Source organism: Dama dama, chromosome 5 (assembly GCF_033118175.1).
Source record: "Dama dama isolate Ldn47 chromosome 5, ASM3311817v1, whole genome shotgun sequence".
Taxonomy (NCBI): domain Eukaryota; kingdom Metazoa; phylum Chordata; class Mammalia; order Artiodactyla; family Cervidae; genus Dama; species Dama dama.
Genome location: NC_083685.1, coordinates 91,577,971 through 91,600,140, shown reverse-complemented (window position 1 = coordinate 91,600,140; position 22,170 = coordinate 91,577,971). Strand labels below are relative to the sequence as shown.

Below are 22,170 nucleotides of genomic sequence, written 5' to 3'. Positions count from 1 at the left end.
CCAAGGACCAAACCCACATCCCCTGCATTGAAAGCAGATTCTTAACTACTGGATCACCGAGGAAGTCCCTGCTTTTGTTTTTATGAAAGTGGTGTTAACAGTGATAAACTAGAGCAAACAAATTCCTCTTAGATTTCTCTTATCATTAAGACACAACTTGTGTACAGAGAAGTTAGCTAACAGCCTCTGGCTACCAGCATCAGTTCATATGTTAGATATCAGTAAAGTTTAATTTAAAAAAAAAATTGTAGTATTTTTTCTGTACCCCAGGGCAGCATCTATTGTACCCCCAGGAAAGAGCACACATGCCCTTTTGAAGGTCACTGTAGTGAAGCGCTGCTCTGATCCTGATCCTCTCCTGCTAGGAGGCCAATGTCAGTAACTTAGTGTTTGGCCTGGGCCATTCTTTCTACAGGACATGGCCTGACCTTAGCAGCTAAGTTGCCAGTTATGGCTTTCCTACCTTATATTCTCATTCATCAATGCTTGGGTTTGAGTCTCAGATTTAAAATAAATTGATCGATAAATGGTTAGATAAAATAATAACAACAACAATAAAAGCAAATACTACAGAGCTTACTTCTTCCTAGTATTGTTCTGAGTTTTTACATATATTAATTTAATCTTCATTACTTTCTGAAATAATATTATTACCCCCTTTTTAAAACTGAGACACAGAGATTATATAACTTCTCCAAAGTCACTATCTAGTAGACAGTGGAAGTGGGTGGATTGGAGTCTGGGTGGTTTAACTCTAGAGCTTGTTCTTAGAGCACTTGATTATTCTGCCCTGTTTCATGTAACACATCATAGATTATTATAACAGGGCTGGAGAAGCAGTGCTAAGCTAGATGGCTTTCAGCCAATCCCAAGTTCAATAGGAGGCAATGCTGCTTCTGACTGGATCAGATACTCAACTTCAGAAACACTGGCACTGGTTGGGGGCTGAAATATGAAAGAACCAGAAATGGCTTAAAAGCTACAGTGAAAAACAGAGATTTATGACTGATTCCAAAGAAAATGAAATGAAAATAAGAAAACAGTTTCCATTTCCACGGCATCAAAAAATTAAAACAGTAACTGATTTAACAAAAGAAGTGCAAGAATTGTACACCAAAACTACAAAATACTGAAAGAAATTAAAGATAATCTAATTGACTGGCAAGACATCCCATACTCATGAATCAAAACGTTTAATATTGTTAAGATGGCATTACTCGAATTGCCTTATAGATCCAATGAAATTCCTATCAAAATATCAACATCCGTTTTTGCAGAAATTGGTGAGACAATCTTAACATTCATATGGAAATACAAGAGACTTAGAATAGCCAAAACAATATTGAAAAAGAAGAACAAAGCTGGAGGCATCATGCTTCCTAATTTCAAAATCTAGTCAAAAACTATAGTAATGAAAATAGTGTGGTAATGGCATATGAATAGACACATAGCTCAATGGACTAGAACTGAGTGTCCAGAAATAAACCTTCTCATTTTTGGCTAACTGATTTTCAGCAAGGGTGCCAAGACCGTTTGATGGGGAAAAAATAGTCTTTTCAACAAATGGTGCTCAGACGACTGGATATCCATATATAAATGAATGAATTTGGACTCTGATCTCATACTGTAGTATGTAAAAGATTAACTCACAATGGATAATAGGCCTAAATATAAGACCCAAAACTGTGAAACTCTTAGAGGAAAGCACAGGCGTAAATCTTTGTGACCTTGGACTAGGCAGTGCTGTCTTAGATATGACACCAAAAGCACAAATGACACAAGAAAAAAATAAGTAAATTAAACTTCAGCAAAACTTTAAAATTTTGTGCTTTAAAGAACACTACCAAGAAAGTGAAAAGGCACCCTCCATGTATGTCTTGGCAGAGATGGCGCTTGTGGTCCTTGTTCCCATAATGTTTGGAGTAGAAGGAAAGGGGTAAGACTCTGGTCCCCTCAGCATCATGTCTTTGATCCCGGTGGCTTCTGGTCTACTGGTTCTGTTCTCAGGCACCAGAACATGGGGGGAAAAGAAGCAGAAAAAAGAAAAATAAGTAAATAAATATAAGTGAAAAGACAACCTAAAAAATATCTGCAAATCATTTATCTGATAAGGGATTTGTGTTTAGGATATATAAAGAATCTAACAATTCAACAATGAAGAGAAAAATAACTCACTGAAAAATTGGCAAAAGACTTGAATAGCTATTTTTCCAAAGAAGATGTACAAATGGCCAATAAGAAGGTGAAAAGAGCCATATGACCCAGCAATACCACTTTTGGGCATACACACTGAGGAAACCAGATCTGAAAGAGACACGTGCACCCCAATGTTCATCGCAGCACTGTTTATAATAGCCAGGACACGGAAGCAACCTAGATGCCCATCAGCAGACGAATGGATAAGGAAGCTGTGGTACATAGACACCATGGAATATTACTCAGCCATTAAAAAGAATTCATTTGAATCGGTTCTAATGAGATGGATGAAACTGGAGCCCATTATACAGAGTGAAGTAAGCCAGAAAGATAAAGAACATTACAGCATACTAACACATATATATGGAATTTAGAAAGATGGTAATGATAACCCTATATGCAAAACAGAAAAAGAGACACAGAAGTACAGAACAGACTTTTGGACTCTGTGGGAGAAGGTGAGGGTGGGATGTTTCAAGAGAACAGCATGTATATTATCTATAGTAAAACAGATCACCAGCCCAGGTTGGATGCATGAGACAAGTGCTCGGGCCTGGTGCACTGGGAAGACCCAGAGGAATCGGGTGGAGAGGGAAGTGGGAGGGGGGATCGGAATGGGGAATACATGTAACTCCATGGCTGATTCATGTCAATGTATGACAAAACCCACTGAAATGTTGTGAAGTAATTAGCCTCCAACTAATAAAAAAAAAAAAGAAGGTGAAAAGATGTTCCACACTATTACTCACTAGGGAAATGCAAATAAAAACCACAGTGAAATTGCTAAAAGATACAAAGTTTCTTTGAAGGATGACAAAAATGTTCCAAAGCTGATTGTGGTGATGATTATGCAACTGTGAATGTACTAAAACCCACTGAATTGTGCACTTTAAATAGGTGAATTATAGGCAGGTGAATTATAAGTCAATAAAGCTGTTACCAAACACCCACAATGAGATGCCACTTTCTACCTACCAGGATGGCTAAAAGAGAAAAAATAGTAATAAATGATGACTAATAAGTAGGAAAATTGCAACCCTCATAGTAGCTGGTGGGATTGTGAAATAATGCAGTCACTTTGAAAGTTCCTCAAAATGTTAAACAATGTTAAACACGACCCAGCAATTCCCCTCTTCGGTATACACTCAAGAGAAATGAAAACATACTTCCACACAAAAACTTGTACATAAATATTCACAGAAGCTCTAATCACAATAGCTAAAAAGTGGAAACAATCTAATTGTGCTTGAACTGGTGAATTGAATAAACAATATGTGGTATATCCACATATATTATAATATGTGGAATATTTATTTAATATTTAATTAATTAATTAATTAATTTAATATTTAACCATAAAAAGAAAGGAAGTTATGATACATGCTACAACATGGATGAATCTTGAAACCATCATACAAAGTAAAAGAAGTCAGATATAAAAGACCACATATTGAGTGATTATATTTATAGGAAATGTCCAGAATAAGCAAATCCATAGAGACAGAAAGTAGATTAGTGGCTTTCAGGGGCTGGAGGAAGGGGGAAGTAGGGAGTGACAGCTAAGGCACACAGGGTTTCTATGTAAAATTAGATAGCAATGGTTGTACAACTCTGTGAATATTCTGAAAACCACTGAATTGCACAGTTTTAAAATATTTATTTATTTGGCTATGCCGAGTCTTAGTTGCAGCATGCAAACTCTTAGTGGTGGCATGTGGGATCTAGTTCCCTGACCAGGGATTGAACCTGGGCCCCCAGCACTGGGAGCGTGGAGTCTTAGCCGCTGGACCACCAGGGAAGTCCCTGAATTGCATACTTTAAAAGGGCAAATTTTATGCAAATTATACATCAATAGACCTATTATTAAAGTTTTTTTAATCATTAATATAGTAATGTGATACCACGAATCAGAATAGAATTAAAAAGTCAAATAGTGAACAGGACTCTTGTGAAAATACAGGGTATGACCCTGTATATTATAGAATAAGCATCTGAAAATATGGCTAATTTGCACAAGTAAGCCAAAGATAACAGTGCATATAGTAGGAAAGGATGATGAGTGTCTGAAATTTGTTATTTCTGGGCTAGCAAGTTACTTACCTCTATTCTCAGTGTATTGTTTATGAACTTGCTCATATCTGAGCATAAAACCACCCTTTATTTCTTTATTGTCATTTTCAAACAAAAGTGACCTCTCTAATAAAGAAATAGTATTTTTTTCCTAGAAGAAGAACTTTTCAAATTGAAGAATTTTGCTTCTAAAGGCAGACAGAAAATATTGAAACTATGGCAACATTGTTTCTATAGTAATGAAATCTACCTTTCTTCAGCAAAACAAGGCTATAAATCATTCTATTGCCAACAAGATATGAATCCAAATGTGAAGCTAATGACACATTTCATGCTTGAAGAGAAAGTAAACAAAAGTCCTTTATAAAGTCTTTGTTGTGTTTAACTGCTAAGTTGTATCTGACTTTTTTCAACCCCACAGACTGTAGCACTCCAGGCTGCTTTGTCCTTCATCATCTCCTGGAGCTTGCTTAAACTCATATCTATTGAGTCTATGATGCCATTAATATCCAACCATCTCATCCTCTGCCTCCCCCTTCTCCTTTGCCTTCAATTTTCCCCAGCATCAGAGTCTTTTCCAATGAGTCAGCTCTTTGCATCAGATGGCCAAAGAATTGGAGCTCCAGCTTCAGCAACAGTGCTTCTGATGAATATTCAGGGTTGATTTCCTTCAGGATGGATTGGTTTGATCTCCTTGCTGTCTAAGGGACTCTCAAGAGTCTTCTCCAGCACCATAGTTCGAAAGTATCATTTCTTTGGTGCTCAGCCTTCTTTATGGTCCACCTCTCACATCCTTACACAACTACTGGAAAAACCACAGCCTTGACTATACAGATCTTTGTCAGCAAAGTGATGTCTCTGCTTTTTAATACTCTGTCTAGATTTGTCATAGCTTTTCTTCCAAGGAGCAGAAGAAGAGAAGTCACTCAGTCGTGTACAACTCTTTGCGACCCCATGGACTGTATAGCCCACCAGGCTCCTCGGTCCATGGGATTTTCCAGGCATAAATACTGGAGTGGATTGCCATTTCCTCCTCCAGGGGATCTTCCCGACCCAGGGATCGAACCTGGGTCTCCCGCATTATAGGCAGACACTTTACTGTCCAAGCTTCCAAGGAGCAAGCGTCTTTTAATTTCATGGCTGCAGTCATTATCTGCAGTGGTTTTGGAGCCCAAGAAAATACAGTCTAGGCTGTTGCAAAAACTCAACAGCATATGATGTGAAAGAACAATTATCATGTGTGCATACTGGAAGCTATTTCCCATTACAAAGGAAGGAAACGGCTGGTGTGCTATGTACAGATCAGCCTTTGACATATGTTTGCTACATATATGATGGGGAAATGCTCCATGACATTTAATTCTATTTATCACTCCAGATGCATGCTATGGGAGAAGAAACTTTTCATCTATAATACGTATCTTGTGAGAAAATACATGTTGGAGTCAGTACTGATGGAAACCTGGCTGTATGTTTAGCAAAGAAAGGTGTGATGGCAGGAATAAAAGGTTGCACTTGAATGCCAATCTCCTGCTTCATTCCCAGAGAACAATTAGCAGACAACATGCACTCTCGCCCTGAATCAAGGATCAAGGGAAGAGTAAAGATTGCAAATATGATCAGGTCACAACCACTGAGTAAATGTGATCTTAGTGAGGAGGAACAAGATTCTGCTTTTCTAAATGGAGGCATATTGTCTGTTGAAGGAAGGCACTCCCACACATTTTTTTAAATAAAGGAAGGGATTGATAGTATTTCTTCTCGACAATGCTCATAATGCCTGCAGAGATATTTCTCTGTTTTCAAGTAGATTATCTCAGCTCTGTGTTCACATTCTTGCAAGGCCTGAACCTGCCACTTCAAAATGCATATAGCAACAAGTTTTAAAAGTTAAGAATAAACCAGCAGAATTTCTTAAGGAGATCCAAACAAGCTGTATGAATTATTTATTGCCACATAACAAATCACCCCAAAGCTTACCAGTTTAAAACAATAAGCATTTATGACCTCACAGTTGCTGTGGGGCAAGAACTTGGGTGCAGGTTAGCTGGGCGACTCTGACTCAGGATTGCTCATGAGGTAGTAGTTAAGTTTTTCATTGGAGTAGTAGTCTCAAGGCGTGACTGGAGAAGAATCCATTTCTAAGCTCACCTGGGTGGCTGTTGGCAGGACTCAGTCATCCCTGGCTGTGGACTGGAGACGGCAATTCATTCACTGCCACATGTTCCCTGCCACGACATGCCCCCTCCCCTCTGCGGGGCATCTCACAACAAGGTGGCTGGCTTCCCTCAGAGCAAGTAAGAGACTGAGAGAAGGCCAGCGAGACAGAAGCCAGAGTGTTTTTGTAACCTAATCTCAGAAGTGATGTCCATCCCTTCTGCCCCAGTCGCTTTGTTAGAAATGTGTCAGGGGACTTCCCTGGTGGTCCAGTGGTCCATGGGACTTCGAGCTCCCACTTCCAGGGGGCACAGGTTCAGTCCCTGATGGGGGAACTAAAGATCCCACATGTCAGGTGTGCATGACTGAGGGCTAAGTGGCTTCAGTCAGGTCCAACTCTTTGGGACCCCATGGAAATACTGGAGAATCCCATGGACAGAGGAGCCTGGTGGGCTACAGTCCATGGGGGTCACAAAAGAGTTGGATGCTGAGCAGCTAACACTTCACTTCATGGAGACCAAGAGAGGTTTGAATTAGGGCAGTGAGTCTTTTATTGATCTGCTCTCCCAGAGGTGAGAGACTGTTGTTTGTCCCCCAATATCTATTTCCCTCTTTGTCCTTAGTAACAAAATTCCCATTTATTAACTGGGTGCATGGCTACCTGGAGTAAGGACAACAGTGATCAGTTTTCCTGCAGTTAGATGTGGTCATGTGACTGTTCTGGTCAATGAAGTATAAGCAGTAGTTGGTACAAGCAAAGTAAGGAGTTGGTGTGAGCAATTTTGAGGAAGCAGCCCTACGGGAAAGCAGTGTACCCTTCCATAGGCTTTTGTGTTGGCCAGAACATGCGTGTAATGACTGACACTCCAGCAGCCAAACTGACCCATGAGGTAACCTTGGGAGTAGAATTCATGAAGGATGAAACATGAAAGGACACTCTGAGGGGCCACACCAACCCTGGGATGGCTATCTTTGGATTTCGTATATATGGAAGAAAAATAAAGTTGCCTTTTCGTTGGAGTCATGCCTACTTTTTCCTGTTACTCCTAACTGATGATGTGACTTTGTTCAAGTCCGAATCCTAAACATGTACAATTCACATTTAGTCCTGCTATGACCTGAGCTGCAGTTCAGGTCATAGCAGTGAATTGCACAACGTCTCTTAAGTACAGGGCAAAAAGCTTTAGCAAACGTTGCCAGGTTCCCACTGGTAATGGGTGAGGACCTAGGATGGGTTGACTGGCTGTGTCTAGATTATGGGGGTAATTTATAGCAAGCTGGATGCACCTGTTGAACTGCAGAGGCGGAGCTAGGTTAGGACAGGAACTAGACTTTTTTTTTCAAATTGTGTCTTCTCCTTCATTTATTTTCCTTTTGACATGTACACACTGCTTTATTTATTTTTGGCTGTGCTGACTCTTCCTTGCTGCCCATGCGCTTTCTCCAGTTGCGGAGAGTGGGGACTATTCTTTAGCTGCAGTGCACCGGCTTCTCACTGCTGTGGCTTCTCTAGTTGTGGAGCACAGGCTCTAGGCACACAGGCTTCAGTATTTTGGGGGCTCACAGGCCCAGTTGCTCTGTGTGGCATGTGGGATCTTTCCAGACCAGGAATCAAACCCATGTCCTCTGCTTAGGCAGGCTGGTTCTGATCCACTGGACCACCAGGGGAGCCCAGGGCAAGGACTAGTGTTTGGCCTTCTCTTCAGGTCACTGAACTAGCAGAAGACTGTTGGACCATGAGCACTCCTGCCGTCTGCCGTGGGTGCTGCCTAAGTCCAAAGGCCTGACAGCTTTACGATCTGTAGGTCAAGTGTCCGTCTGACTCAGATATGCAGAGCCAGCAAAGACCTTTAAGAACAGGGAGTGGGAGCTGCCAGGGACAAGGAAGTACAGATAAAAGCAAATCTATCGAAAATAGGCAGGGAAAAGACACAAACAAAAAAACCCGTATCAAGCACCAACGTGGACAGTGTTTGTGTTGTGTGGGTCAATGCCAGGCAGAGGCCCCCGGGAAACAAAGGCTGTGTCTGTTTTCCTTTCACAGCCTGTGCTCCACGGTATCAATGAGCTTCTCTAGTGAAACCCACACCCAGGCTTATGCCAGGGCTTTGCTTAACTCCCACTCTCCTTTTCATGGCATACCAAGAAATAACTTGCCTCAGGGCATGCGTATGGGGTGTTTCTGGGGCATTTTGTGCCAAGGAGAGCAGTGGAGAATCCAAGATGCCCACCACTTTCTTAGGCTCAAAGTATCCCTATGGTAAAATGCAAGTCCAGCCTTGTGGAAAAGGCAGGAATTCACCTTAAGGAACAGCAGAGTTTCAGCAATTTTATAACCTGCCATCAAAATTCTGGATTGTGCACATTTTTTGGAATGCTTCTGAACTAAGCAACTTCAGTTTGATAAACTTACTCCACTATCTTCAGACTGTTCTGTCCAGGTATACACTGGTTCAAGAATGCCTGTAGATAAAAATCCATTCCCAGCGCCAATTATTTTAAAATATATTCCCCCAATCAGGCAGAATGAGTCAGTGTGGGAGGCTCAGTGTGGATTGCAAAGTGTTTGGGTCTTCAAGTCAGGCAGACCTTCTTTGGGATCAAGACTCTCATGATGGAGTCCAAAGATAACGACCCATAGTTATGGAACAAGAAATGGAGTACACACATTACTTAATTATAAAGATGATCAACTGAGGAGTCATAAATATTGATAAAACCTTAGCGGGTTGCTGTATAACAGAGGGAACTCCGCCCGGTGCTCTGTGATGACCTAGAGGCGTGGGATGAGGGGTGAGGGAGGGCCAAGAGGGAAGCGATATACATGTACTTACGGGCTGATACATGTTGCTATATGGCAGAAACCAGCACAACACTGTAAAGCAATTATCCTCCAATTAAAAATAAATTTAAAAATAAACAAATAAAAACTTGCACTCTTAAAAAGAAACCTTAGCAGGAAGCAACTGGGGAGATGAAAAGGAAAGGTTAGCGCACTAAATCCTTCTCTCTCACAACAGGAGGTCAATTAATAAATCAAGAAATGATGGTATACATGCATTGTTGGTGGGTATGTAAATTGGTGCAGGTGCTATGGAAAGCAGTATGAAGGTTCCTTAAAAAACTGAAAATTGAGGGACTTCCTTGGTGGTCCAGGGGTTAAGAGCCTATGTTTCCAATGCAGGGGGTGCCTGTTAGATCCCAGGTCAGGGCTAAGATCCCACATGCCTAGTGGCCAAAAAATCAAAACATAAAACAGAAGAAATGTTGTAACAAATTCACTAAAGACCTTAAAAATGGTCCACATTAAAACAAAAATCTTAAAAAAACTAAAAATTGAGTTACATACAATCCTACAATTCCACTCCTGGACATGTATTCGGAGAAAACTCTAATTAAAAAAGTTGCATGCACTTCTCACAACAGCACTTTTTATAGCAGCACTGTTTACAACAGCCAAGACATGGAAGTAACCTAAACATCCATTAACATGAATGGATGAATAAAGAAGATGTGGTATATATATGGCTGGGTGGAATATTACTCAGCCATAAAAAATAATGAAATCATGTCATTTGCAACAACGTGGATGGATCTAGAGATGATCATACTAAATGAAGTAAGTTAGAGAAAGACAAATACTTGACATCACTTATATGTGAAATCTAACATATGACACAGATTAACTTATTTACAAAACAGAAACAGACTCATAGGCATAGAAAACAAATTTATGGTTACCAAAGGAGAAAGTGGGGAGATAAATCAGGAGTTTGGGATTGGCAGATGCAAGCTACTGTGTATAAAATAAACAACAAGATCCTACTGTTACAGCACATGAAACTATATTCAATCTCTTATAATAAACTATAATGGAAAAGAACTTTTAAAAAAGAAATGCTGGTATTTTTTGATAAAAATTTATGATATGCTATGATGCACTGTTCTAGGTATTCACGATACAAATATAAATACTAAATAACAAAATCACTGTCTTCATTATTCTATACTATTAAGTCTATCGGTTAAAGATAGCAACGCTACCAGAAGAAACAGCAAAAGTCTGAAAACAGTTGCTTTGAGGAGTGGATTTAGGATATGCATGTACACACACATTCTTAGATATAAAATTTTTTAAATTATCAACAAAATATTCTACTACCTACTAGCTATGTATCCTTGAATAGATTAAACCCCCAGGTCTCTGTTCTTTTTGTCCAGAAATTGGGAATAATGACGATTTAATTACAGGAATATCTAGTATAAAGCAGTCAGGAAAATGTCAATCCCCTTCCCTCTGTCTCCTATGTAACATTTGGTAGCTCAAGGTCTTCAGGCTGAGAAGTGACATCCATTCTTGGGTCTGGCTGGCCTGAGAAAGCCGCATCACTTTTCTCTGCCTGCTTCTGTCCATCTGACACAAAGTTTCTCATCTTCAATTGCTCTAAGCGCTACAAGAGCAGGCTGTCCCTTGGTGAAAACTGAGCATCTCAGAAGAACACTGGCCAGATATTAACGTGCTTTTCACATGAATGATTCTGTGCAGTCATTGATGTCATGTTTACTACTCACTTAGGGGCCGCTTGGGAAAATCTATGGTCCTGACTATATTATTGCCCAGAACTTTCACAGTTGGGCCTCATGATGTAAGGGAGAGAACACTTGTGAATTCAAGAGAGGGAGAGACAGAGATCACTGTCTGAGATCAGGAAGTAATTAGTAGAAAAGCGCTAAAGATGCCAGCACGACAGAGCAAGGGGAATTGCTGACATCTAACCTGCCTGTGAAGGGGGAAGTGTACACAGGTGATCCTGTGTGTCTACACATGTACACAGAGGGATGCGCCTGCAGGTAGCTTCTGTGATGTGTGAGTGGGTGGGGTGGGGGGAGGGAGGGGGAGAGGAGATTAGGGGTATGGTGCATGCTCAGTCACTCAGCTGTGTCCAACTTTTTGCGACCCCTAGACTCTAGCCTGACAGGCTCTCCTAGCCATGGAATTTTCCAGGCAAGAATACTGGAGTGGGTTGCCATTTCCTACTCGACGGGATCTTCCCAATTCAGGGATCAAACCCATGTCTCTTGCATCTTTGGTATTGGCAGGCAGATTCTTTACCACTGTGCCACCTAGGAAGCCCTCAGGAATAGGGTACAGGTAGTTATGTTCTGGTAAAGGTCTAACCACCAGTCCTAGAGAGGAGAGCCCTGATTTGTAAAGGATGTTAATTTCACTGGTGTAAATGCTCCCGGTGGGGCCAATTTCAGGCTACCAAGTTGAAGTCGCTGAATGCAAAGCTGAGAAGAGACACGCAGCGTCAGCTCTGCCAGTCGGTACCAGCAGTTCCAGCACATTGCTGGCTGCAGGTTTCCAGAATATTCTCTTTCAGAAACAGAGAAAGCTCCTTACATTCATCTGCTTCTAAAGTTGTGGATATTGCTTTGCCTTTTATTACCAAATCCAATCCGTACATCCTAAACAGAATTGTTCATTCAACCCTCGTTGATTATTTAATCCTTTGTAAAGTTCATGGCTCATCACAGCTCACAGAAATTCTGGAACCGGAGTTTTGCTTGGTTGGGTTTTTTTCTCCAAAATCTAACACAATGGTTGGCAAGAGCATTTGTTTATTCAGAAAGCAGCCAACAGGATGCTACAGGTCTGTGAGTTCACCTAAAGATTTCGCGAACTTCCGCAGGCCAAGGAAAGCTCTGAGCAGGCAAGAGGGGGCTCCCTGACTTCAGGTGCCCCCACAGTTACAATTCTTTGGAAATTAGGAGGCTATCTGGTTTTTTGGCACATGTATGAACCTCTTCCTCATCCCACAGGAAACGCTCTCTCATTAGTATCTAGGGAAACGTCGCTTTGAAACTCTGCCCCACCTCCTTCCTCCCTGAAATCTGTATCAGGGAGCCAGACAGCACTAGATCCAAGCCCTATGGAGCCTAATGTTTATATACTTGGGGGCCTTCTTTAAGGAAAAAAAATACAAAATTACAACTATAAAGCTACCGAGGTCAAGGCCTTTATAGAATGAGTCCGTACAAATGAGGGTCTCTTGCAGAAGCATCCCTAACTTCCAGTAAATATGTCCCTGGAATCAGACTACACTCAGAAGGAAATTGGATGTTTGCCTGATGTGGGTGAGGGGTGGAATGCCCTGCATTTTCCCTTTTGGTTGAAGAGGAAGCTCCAGGCCCCTGTTTCTGCTTAAAACTCTGCCTTCGAGCCTTACACTGGAAGACACTATCTGACTTCTTAGGAAACCATTTTATTCTGCATCACTCATGTTGGATCGCATGGCTTCTTCCCACTGCTTGATACAGAATACCCTAATTATGCTTGTAACAGGCAGCGATCAGCCCCACTAGTCCAGGGAAATTTCTTCTCTCCCTGGTGGCTCAGATGGTAAAGAGTCTGCCTGAAATTCAGGAGACCCAAGTTCAATCCCTGGGTCAGGAAGATCCCCTGGAGAAGAAAATGGCAACCCACTCCAGTATTCTTGCCTGGAAAATCCCATGGAGGGAGGAGCCTGGAGGGAGGGCTACAGTCCACAGGGTGGCAAAGAGTCAGACACGACTGAGACTTCACTTTCTTTCTGTCAACCTCTGGCGAAGTCTAACTTCAGGATCACTGTGGATGAGAAGGGACCTCTAGTGGTCAGTCTCAAAGGTCACATCCCTGCTCCCTTCCTATTCTCTGAAAGGTGTTCTGACCTGTCAGCTCTGGGTTGCTAGTCTAAGAAGTGGAGGGAGGACAATACAAGATGCAGTTCAGTTCAGTCGCTCAGTCGTGTCTGACTCTTTGCGACCCCATGGACTGCAGCACGCTAGACCTCCCTGTCCATCACCAACTCCCAGAGCTTGCTCAAACTCACGTCCATCGAGTCGGTGATGCCATCCAGCCATCTCATCCTCTGTCGTCCCGTTTTCCTCCTGCCTTCAATCTTTCCCAGCATCAGGGTGTTTTCTAATGAGTCAGTTCTTCACACCAGGTGGCCAAAGTATTGGAGTTTCAGCTTCAGCATCAGTCCTTCCAGTGAATATTCAGGACTGATTTCCTTTAGAATTGACTGGTTTGATCTCCTTGCTGTCCAAGGGACTCTCAAGAGTCTTTCCCAACACCACAGTTCAAAAGCATCAATTCTTTGGCACTCAGCTTTCTTTATAGATACAGGATAGATAAGAAGAATTGGGCTTCCTTGGTAGCTCGGCAGTAAAGAATCTGCCTGCCAATGCAGGAGACGTGAGTTTGATCCCTGGGTGGGGAAGATCCCCTGGAGGAAGGAAATGGCAACCCACTTCCAGTATTCTTGCCTGGGAAATCCCATGGACAGAGGAGCTACAGTCTAAGGGGTCGCAAAGAGTCGGACACAACTTAGTGACTAAATAACAACAACAACAAGAGGAATTCAGGGTTTTGATATAGGTAGGTTGTGGAGGGTGGGTTGGCTGTGCCACTGCATGGTACATAGAAGATGTAGTGGAAGGACTTCCCTGGAGATCCAGTGGTTAATACTCCACTTCCACTGCAGAGGGTGTGTGTTTGATCTCTGGTTGAGAAACTAAGATCCTGCATGCTGTGTGGTGCAGCCAAAAAACGAAGAAGATGTAGTGGATATTTTTTCTGTATACTTGTACACAAAATCTACCCATCTCCTAGAATGTCTGGACCCAGTGCTTTGCCAGGGAATGAAGGGATGTAGGGCAAGCAGAAATGCAATTTCAATCCAAAGTCATAGATGTTCTGCATTTTGAAAGCAGAACATAGTCCTATGAAAGAGTACAGTTTAATATTTTATTAAAATCATGACTCTTGAGAAGCTAATTGAAAGAGCAGAGACTTCTTGTCTGCAGAGATCACGCACTCTCGACTGCTCTTAGCCTCTAAATAGGCATAACAGGAAAAGCCCTGCCAATGTTGGCAGGAGGTATCTGGTGGAGTACCATCTTTAGAGGTGCCGCAGTACCTCTCATGGGATGGGGATCTCTTCTGACTCTGAGGTTCCTTACTGGAAACCCATTTGCCTGTAAATACAAGCCACATTTCCCAATACATTCTTTTTCAGTAATAAAGTTGATATTTTGGTAAAAATAAATAAATAAATAAAAGCAGAGACTATCTCCCCAGAAAAATACCCACATGCACTTGTACACACACACACACACACACACACACACACACACGTGTTTTTGCCTAAAATTCAGGGACTTTACAAACACTCTAAAACTCATCCCTAGTGGGTCAAGAAGCCAAGCTGGGAATTCCCTAGTGGTCCAGTGGTTAGGACTCTGCATTTTCATTGCTGAGTCTGGGGTTCCATCCCTGGTCAGGAAGTTAAGATCCCACAAGCCACGCGACATAGCCAAAAAACACCCCAAAACAAAACAAAAAAGCAAAGAAGCCGTCTAAAGAAACTCTGAAGCAAGACACTGGGTAAAGGATCCTTGTGGCAGCGAGGAATCCTGAATGGATTCTAACCCCATGTCACTTTGGACAAGTCGCTTTACGTCTCTGAACTTCATTTCCTCACCTATTAAAAAACAGGAGGATTAGCCAGAAGTCGAGTTGCCCAATTAAAGATAGAATACCTAATTAAATCTGAATTTCAGATACACATGATTTTTTTTTAGTGTAAGCATATTCCAAACATTGGCTTTGTCATAAATTAACAGATGGAAGTTGCACAGGACATCCTTGTACTAAAAAATTACTTGTTACTTACCTGAAATTCAAATACAGTAGATGTCTTCGATGTTTATTTGCTAAATGTGGCAACCCTAGACAGGCAGCCTTTCAGGTCTTGATTTAAGGTCTAAGATTCTCGGTGATGAAGGAATCTAATGGAGGATGAGAAATTAGAGGATCATTAATCACTGTTTAGAAGCTGGAAATTCTGAAGTTCTATGACCAGTTTTAAGCAGTTTGGTAAATACTGTGTCGAATTCTGGATGGAACAGCACCACGCTGGGTCCCTGAGTGGCTCAAAGAACCACTCTATCATTTCAAGGCTGTGACGACTAGATTTCTCGTTTTTCTGTTACATTAAAGCCCTCAGTGGTATTCCCAGCGACCTGGCCTGACCCTGCTGACCTGTGACCTCTTCTTCCTTGCTCCTTCCTCCCATCTCTTCTTCCTTCCCTCCTTCCTTCTTTCACTACTGTTTCTTTTTTTCCTTTTTAAAATGTTTTTTTAAATTTTTAATTGGAGGATAATGACTTACAATGTTGTGAGGTTTCTGCCATACATCAACATGAATCAGCCATAGGTACGCATATGTCCCCTCCCTCTTGAACCCCCCCTCCCACTACTATTATTTTATTTTATTTTTTTTACTTTTTGGCCAAGCTGTATGGCATGCGGGATCTTAGTTCCCCAACCAGGGATTGAACCCACATCCCTTGCACTGGGAGCATGGAGTCTTAGCCGTAGGACCACCAGGGAATTCGCACTACTGTTTCTTGAGTACACACCAAGCACTAGGCACTGTACTAGGCGCTTATCCTGAGCTAAGGGGCTCCTACCTTCATCACCCTCATCAATGCTTAGTCTCATGGGCCATGGTTCTCAAAGTGAGACCCCTAAACCTCGGTGTCAGTCACCCTGGAGCTTGTTAAAGATGAGATTCCTAACGAAGGAAAGGTGGCCAGAGACTCCCCAGGTGCTTCTCGGCGCTCACTTAGCTCAGACCCCGGTGGCTGCCCGGTCTTGGACACCCTCCTCTGTCCAGAGTACGGAGGTCTGATGTGGAGTAAATTGTCTCTACTCCTGGAAATTTCCACATTCGAGGTTGCTATGTTTTCACCCTCTGGGCCTGAGCTACTTGCTGAGGACATGGAATATTGGACTCTGTTAATACTCCAACCAGCTGAACTACTTAGGCTTAATGGTTAACTATTAAGCTTTACTTCTAAGGGCTGAATGATTTCTTCTTGCTTGTCAGTCCTAGGAAAGAAAGAGGAATATTCCAAGGACAATGTACATGGTCCTGGGCAATATATCACTTCTTTGACTCTCCAGAAGGGGCGCCATGATACCATTTTTTAATCTGAAAAAGCACCCTAACTAAGTTCCTGACCATAGTTACCTTTCCCCTCTAGAATGGAAGACCCTATAAGATCAGGAGCTTCTTTGTATCATCCAGGGTACCCATCTAACGCTGTGCAGTTAAGGGGGTACCATTCATTTTATAGACATCATTGACTTGTAGTTATTAAAACAGTTCTCCACAGTGGCAGTTGAATGACTTGGAAAGCCAAGTCTTACTAATTCATAACAAAGAAACCCATCTTGGTTTGGATGGGACAGGCATCCCCAAGGCTTAGAGTACTCAGCATATAGTGGGCACTCAGTAAAGTCTGCAAAATACTTTCCCTCAACATTTCAGTTATGAAACTGTGAGGGACTTCCCTGGTGGTCCAGTGGTTAAGAATCTGCCTTCCACTGCAGGGGATGTGGGTTCAATCCCTGGTTGGGGAACTAAGATCCCACGTGTCACAGGGCAACTAAGCCCACGAGCCACAACTAAGGCCTGACACACACAAAAATAAATAAATACTAAGAAAAAGGAAAATGTCAAACATACAGAAGAGTTGAAAGAATAGTACAATGAAGATCTATATACTCAACCTGGACTCTAGATTCAGTAAATGTCAACATTTTGCTGTATTTGTTTTGTGTGTGTGTGTTTATTTATTTTTGCTGAATCATTTGAAAATTAGCTGCAAACATCATGACACTTAACTCATAAATATTTCAGCAGGCATCTCTTAAGAATGAGGACATTCTCCTATATAACCACCATATCATCACATCTAAGAGTAAATTAACCTTATTTCCCAACATCATCTAATACCCAGTTCTAGAAGTTGATGTTGTTACCTTTCTCACATCCCTTTGGCCTGCCTAGAGGTCACCTGCAAACAGTTCCCGTATGGCCAGTGACTTCCTGTCTGCCTTTACATTCACAACCAGACCAGGAGAGTGCACTGTACCTTTACAGAGTGGGTTGGAAGTGCTGGGGAGCCAACACCAAGAATGCCCCTTAACCAATGATGGAGAGAAGTTGGTGGATAAATACTCAAGCTTCCTCTCCTTACATGAGTCAATTCTGAGGTGTGTTCCCTAGAACTTGTCAAAGGGTCCATAGCAACAGTTGACCACAGTAACCTGCTCATTAACACATCCTTTATTTGTTTTCTTTCCTTTCTCATCTCACTTCCATTCTGTGCTTCCTAAGATCACCTTTAAGTAAACTAATTGCATGTGAAGTTTTATCTTCAGGTCTGCTTTGGAGGGACCCAGACCAAGACATCAATTCTCTGTTAAGTTCTAAATTATAATAGTAAAACCCAGTGCCCTTAGATCTGTACAGAAACAAACTCAAAACCTGCTTCAAGACTTCCTGGTGGTCCAGTGACTAAAGACTCAACACTCCCAATGCAGGAGGCCCAGGTTCTCTCCGTGGTCAGGGAACTAGATCCAACATGCCACCACTAAAGATTTCCCATGCTGCAACTAAGACCTGGCACGGCGAAAGAAATAAATTTTAAAATATATATATATATAAAACCTGCTTAGACAGTGCTTGCAACCCAGCCAACAGGAAATGCTCTTAGTTGTGATTCTTACTGAAACAATGCTACAGTGTGGTTATGTTTATTATGTCTTGCCCAGACTATATTAATAATAATAATAGCTACTGCTTAATAAGAGCTTATTGTGTAGCTGCTTTGAATGCTTTATCTCATTCCTCAAATGACCCTGTAGGGAGGACACTATTATTAATCACATCATATTGACAAAGAACCTAAGGCCCATAGGAGTAAAATAACTTTATAAAGTCACACAGCTAGGAAGCAGCAGGTCTCTGATGTTCTTAACCAATGTTTTAAAAATGTACAGATAACCATAAATAATTTTTTATTCTATTCTTGTATGAATGGGAACAATAGTACTTGCCAGATAAAATTCATGTTGGAACAACACCATAAACGAGTTTTTTTTTTTTTTTTTTAATTTTTTGGCCATGCTGGGTCTTCATTGCTGCACTGGTTTTTCTCTAGTTGTGGCAAGTGGAGGCGACTCTTTAGTTGCAGTGTGCAGGCTTCTCTTTGCAGTGGCTTCTTTTGTTGCGGAGCACAGGTTCTAGGGCATGGGGCTTCGGTAGTTGTGGCGAATGGGCTTAGCTGCTCTGGAGCATGTGGGATCCTCCCAGAGCAGGGATTGAACCCCTGCCTCCTGCATTGACAGGTGGATTCTTTACCATTGAGCCATCAAAGAAGCCCCTTAAATATGTGTATTTTTAAAACTTTATTTTATCGAAGTGTAGTTGATTTACAATGTTGTATTAATTTCTGCTATACAGAAAAGTGATTCAGTTATAGATATAAAATACATTCTTTTTCATACTCTTTTCCATTATGGTTTATCACTGAATATAGTTGAATATAGTTCCCTGTACTATACAGTGGGACCTGTCCTTTATACAAAATAGTTTGCATCTGCTAATCCCAAACCCCCAATCCAACCTCCCTCCACCCTTGGCAACCACAAGCTTGTTCTCTGTGAATTTCTTTCTGTTTTGTAGATAAGTTCATCTGCATCATATTTTAGATTCTGCATCTAAGTGATATCAGACACAAACATATTTTTTTCATAAATATGTGAATTTTATTATAAACACATAAACATGAATTTCATTATATAACAAAATTATAAAAATGCATAACTGCTTGCTTTTATGTCAAATTTTATAATACATGAAAATAAAATTAGATGTTTAATTTTAATTATTATTTATGTAGGTACTAACAGAAGAAAAAGTACAACTATATTAAATTTTAAAATCATTTTTGTTTTAAACTTTCTGAAATGAATTCTTGGCTTTATTATCACCCTGATTAGTTTCCATATGTGAATCAAACAGAAATGAAATGAGAAAGCCTTAAGTTTGCTAGATAACTTACAGAAATTGTTATATAAGTGTCACAGTACAATGTAGCTATTTAATTTTCTAAATTCAGATACTATTACACAATATATTTAGGTCAAATAACTGTTCCTTTGTATTCTTCTAGTTCAGATTTCATAATCTCAGAGATTGTTATAAATCAGAGATAACATGTTTAGAATAAAATATTGATTAACATGAAAAAGGAAAACAGTTATATAATGTGTGATAGTTAATAAAGATAAAAACTATTTGCAGATTCTAAAAGCAGTATTTGGTGCTGATTATCTCTTTGTTAGAGGTAAATCTGAAGTTTTGGGGGTTAGGTCTGAGGTAAAGGGGAATTAAAGAAAATGACCAAAGAAAAACAATCTATATATTTCCCATTTTATTCTTCTGTCCTCTATGAGCTTTCCCTCACACATATTCTATTAACTACACAAAGTGCCTCTATTTTTTTAACTTTCTCAGTTGAACATCATACCTTATCTAACACAACATTTTAAAATTGGTTTTATAATTTTTAACATACTAAATACAATGTTCTTAAGTACCATACACTGATTTTCTCCTTTATGATATCTGCGGGTTTTATTGTTTCAATGGACCGGGCATAAGTGAATTCCATCAACATTTTTTACTGGTGTAAAATAGCAATGTAATTTATTTTAATCAGTGTAGCCCTCAACCATTTCAGGTTCTTAAGGGAAGGGAATGGAAATTTCTAGAGAAGAAGAAAACGAAAAGTGTGAATCACCTCCATTTCTCATTTCCCTGTGCTAATTAAGACCAAGCATTTATGTAAAGTAATTAGCCTCCAAATAATAAAAATAAATGGAAAAAAAAAAAAGTTCAAAATTCATCAAAAAAAAAAAAAAAGACCAAACATTTGAAAGCTACCATCTGGAGGAAAATGAAGCCAATAAACCACTGATGAAGATAATATTCAATATTCTATCAGGAGGCAAAAGTTTTCACCAGCCCTTCTTATTCCTACTGTGGAGACAATTTCCATACTGTCTCTGAGCACTAAGAACTCAAACGTATGTCATTCCAGTTCTGGTGGTTCTAATTGTAACTTTTATTTAAATCCTGATTTTCTGCCCCACAGCTTGATTTCTGATTGGCTGGACCTGATTGCTTTCAGACCTGATCAGATTTTATTTGTACGCCGTTGGAAACTTGCGTGGATGAACATTCTCTGAGTTTAGAGGGAAATCCTCCTAAGATCTAGCTTTCCATGTCAACTGGAACATAAGAACCACTAGAGGTTCTTTAGGAAAGGGATTAAATTGGGAGTATTAATTATCAAATTATTATAGCCTATGTATAAGTTAGTCATGAAGATGTATTTCTAGATTTAAAGCTGTTTCTCAGATGAATACATTTCTTTTTAATTTTAGCATATGCAGCACTTCGTCTTTTATTGTTTTTCTCTATGCCTGCAGCCAGCTAGTATGACCAGTGTAAAAGACATATTACTGTAAAAATGCCTTTGCTAATTGAAATTGAGCAAGTTACTTTACCTATTTCTCTGCAAAATCTTTCCTTGTTTTGGGGAGGGGTGATTTCAAGAGTTAAATGAGATAAATAGAGTATCTCATAAAAAAACTGGAGTCTTTTAGACATAAATGTTGTCATTACTATTTATCTAAATATTTAAACACCTTTTGTCTTCCAGACAACAATGAACTAGCTTGCACAGAATAAAATTAAATTTAAATTGTTATTTTATGTGTGGCCCTATTCATGCTTTTAAATGATCTGAGGACTGAGTTCATGATCCTTGCTCTGGGTTCTCCACCACCAACATATATGTCCTTCAGCCTTGCTGGTTTCTAGCTTAAAGGCTTTTGGAAAAATATTATTAACCCTATTCAATAAGGACAATAAAGCAACAATATTTAAGATCCCACTAAAACTAAACCATCTTAAACTGCCCTCAATGTAAGCAAAAAGAGATAATACTGCTATGAGTCTCTCTGGAGACAGAGGTGGATATTTTAGGATGATTTTTTTTAATACAGCAAAAATTTGATTTTTATTCACTTAATATTTTTATAATAAACTTTAAAAAATAAAACTTCAAGAAATTTGACTATAATACTACCATATCAGAGATGTTCAAATAGCCTTTGGGAAAGCTGTTTTTCCTAATCAATCATTATGATCATCTGTCAATGGAAATAACTGAATAAATATTCAGTTATAATAAATATAGAAACATACATATTTTTAACCAATTAAAAAATGTTATCTTCAAACAGCTAATTCTTGAAAGTGTAAAGCAAGGATTCCCAGTCAGTTGAGAGCCTCAGAGGGATAAGACTTTCCTGGCCATAGCTGCTTCAGTGTGGCTTGTACTTACATTGCCAATGGTAAGTAATATTTTTCCAGCATTACTTAAGTTGCGTGGAATCTTCAAATGTTTTAGCTACTATGAAAATGAAACCTCCCTTTGGACTTGCTCCATTACAGTTCTGACGTTGTCAGATTATCAAGTACAGCCACCTAACTTTGAGCATGACAGCATCAATGAGATGTGCTACACATTTTTGCACAAGGTCAGGCTTTCTTGGAACAATTACATCCCTGTTAGTAATATCTGGCCCCACCCAGTAATGTAAGTACACAGAAGAACTTAGATCTCAAAAAGATGCCTTTCCCAATTACTGTCTTCTCTAAGAACCCACAAAGAGAAACAGACTTTGAACACAATGTATCTGATTTACTGGACCCTACTGTCATAAAGTGTTTGAATTCAAGTATTATAAACATGGCAACAGGAAAAGAGGTCAGG

At 40.2% G+C, this 22,170-nt stretch overlaps 1 long non-coding RNA gene and 1 other non-coding gene across 2 annotated transcripts; one reads left to right on the top strand and one right to left on the bottom strand.

Moving 5' to 3' along the window:
- Positions 1-1,369: 1,369 nt before the first annotated feature.
- On the bottom strand, positions 1,370-16,219 carry LOC133055913 (uncharacterized). Its single transcript, XR_009692712.1, has 3 exons — positions 16,098-16,219; positions 15,144-15,258; positions 1,370-1,997 (listed from the first exon to the last, which is right to left on the bottom strand). It is a non-coding gene; the product is annotated as an uncharacterized LOC133055913 (long non-coding RNA).
- On the top strand, positions 1,864-2,021 carry LOC133058149 (small nucleolar RNA SNORA57). The gene has a single exon (XR_009693257.1). It is a non-coding gene; the product is annotated as a small nucleolar RNA SNORA57 (small nucleolar RNA).
- Positions 16,220-22,170: the final 5,951 nt, after the last annotated feature.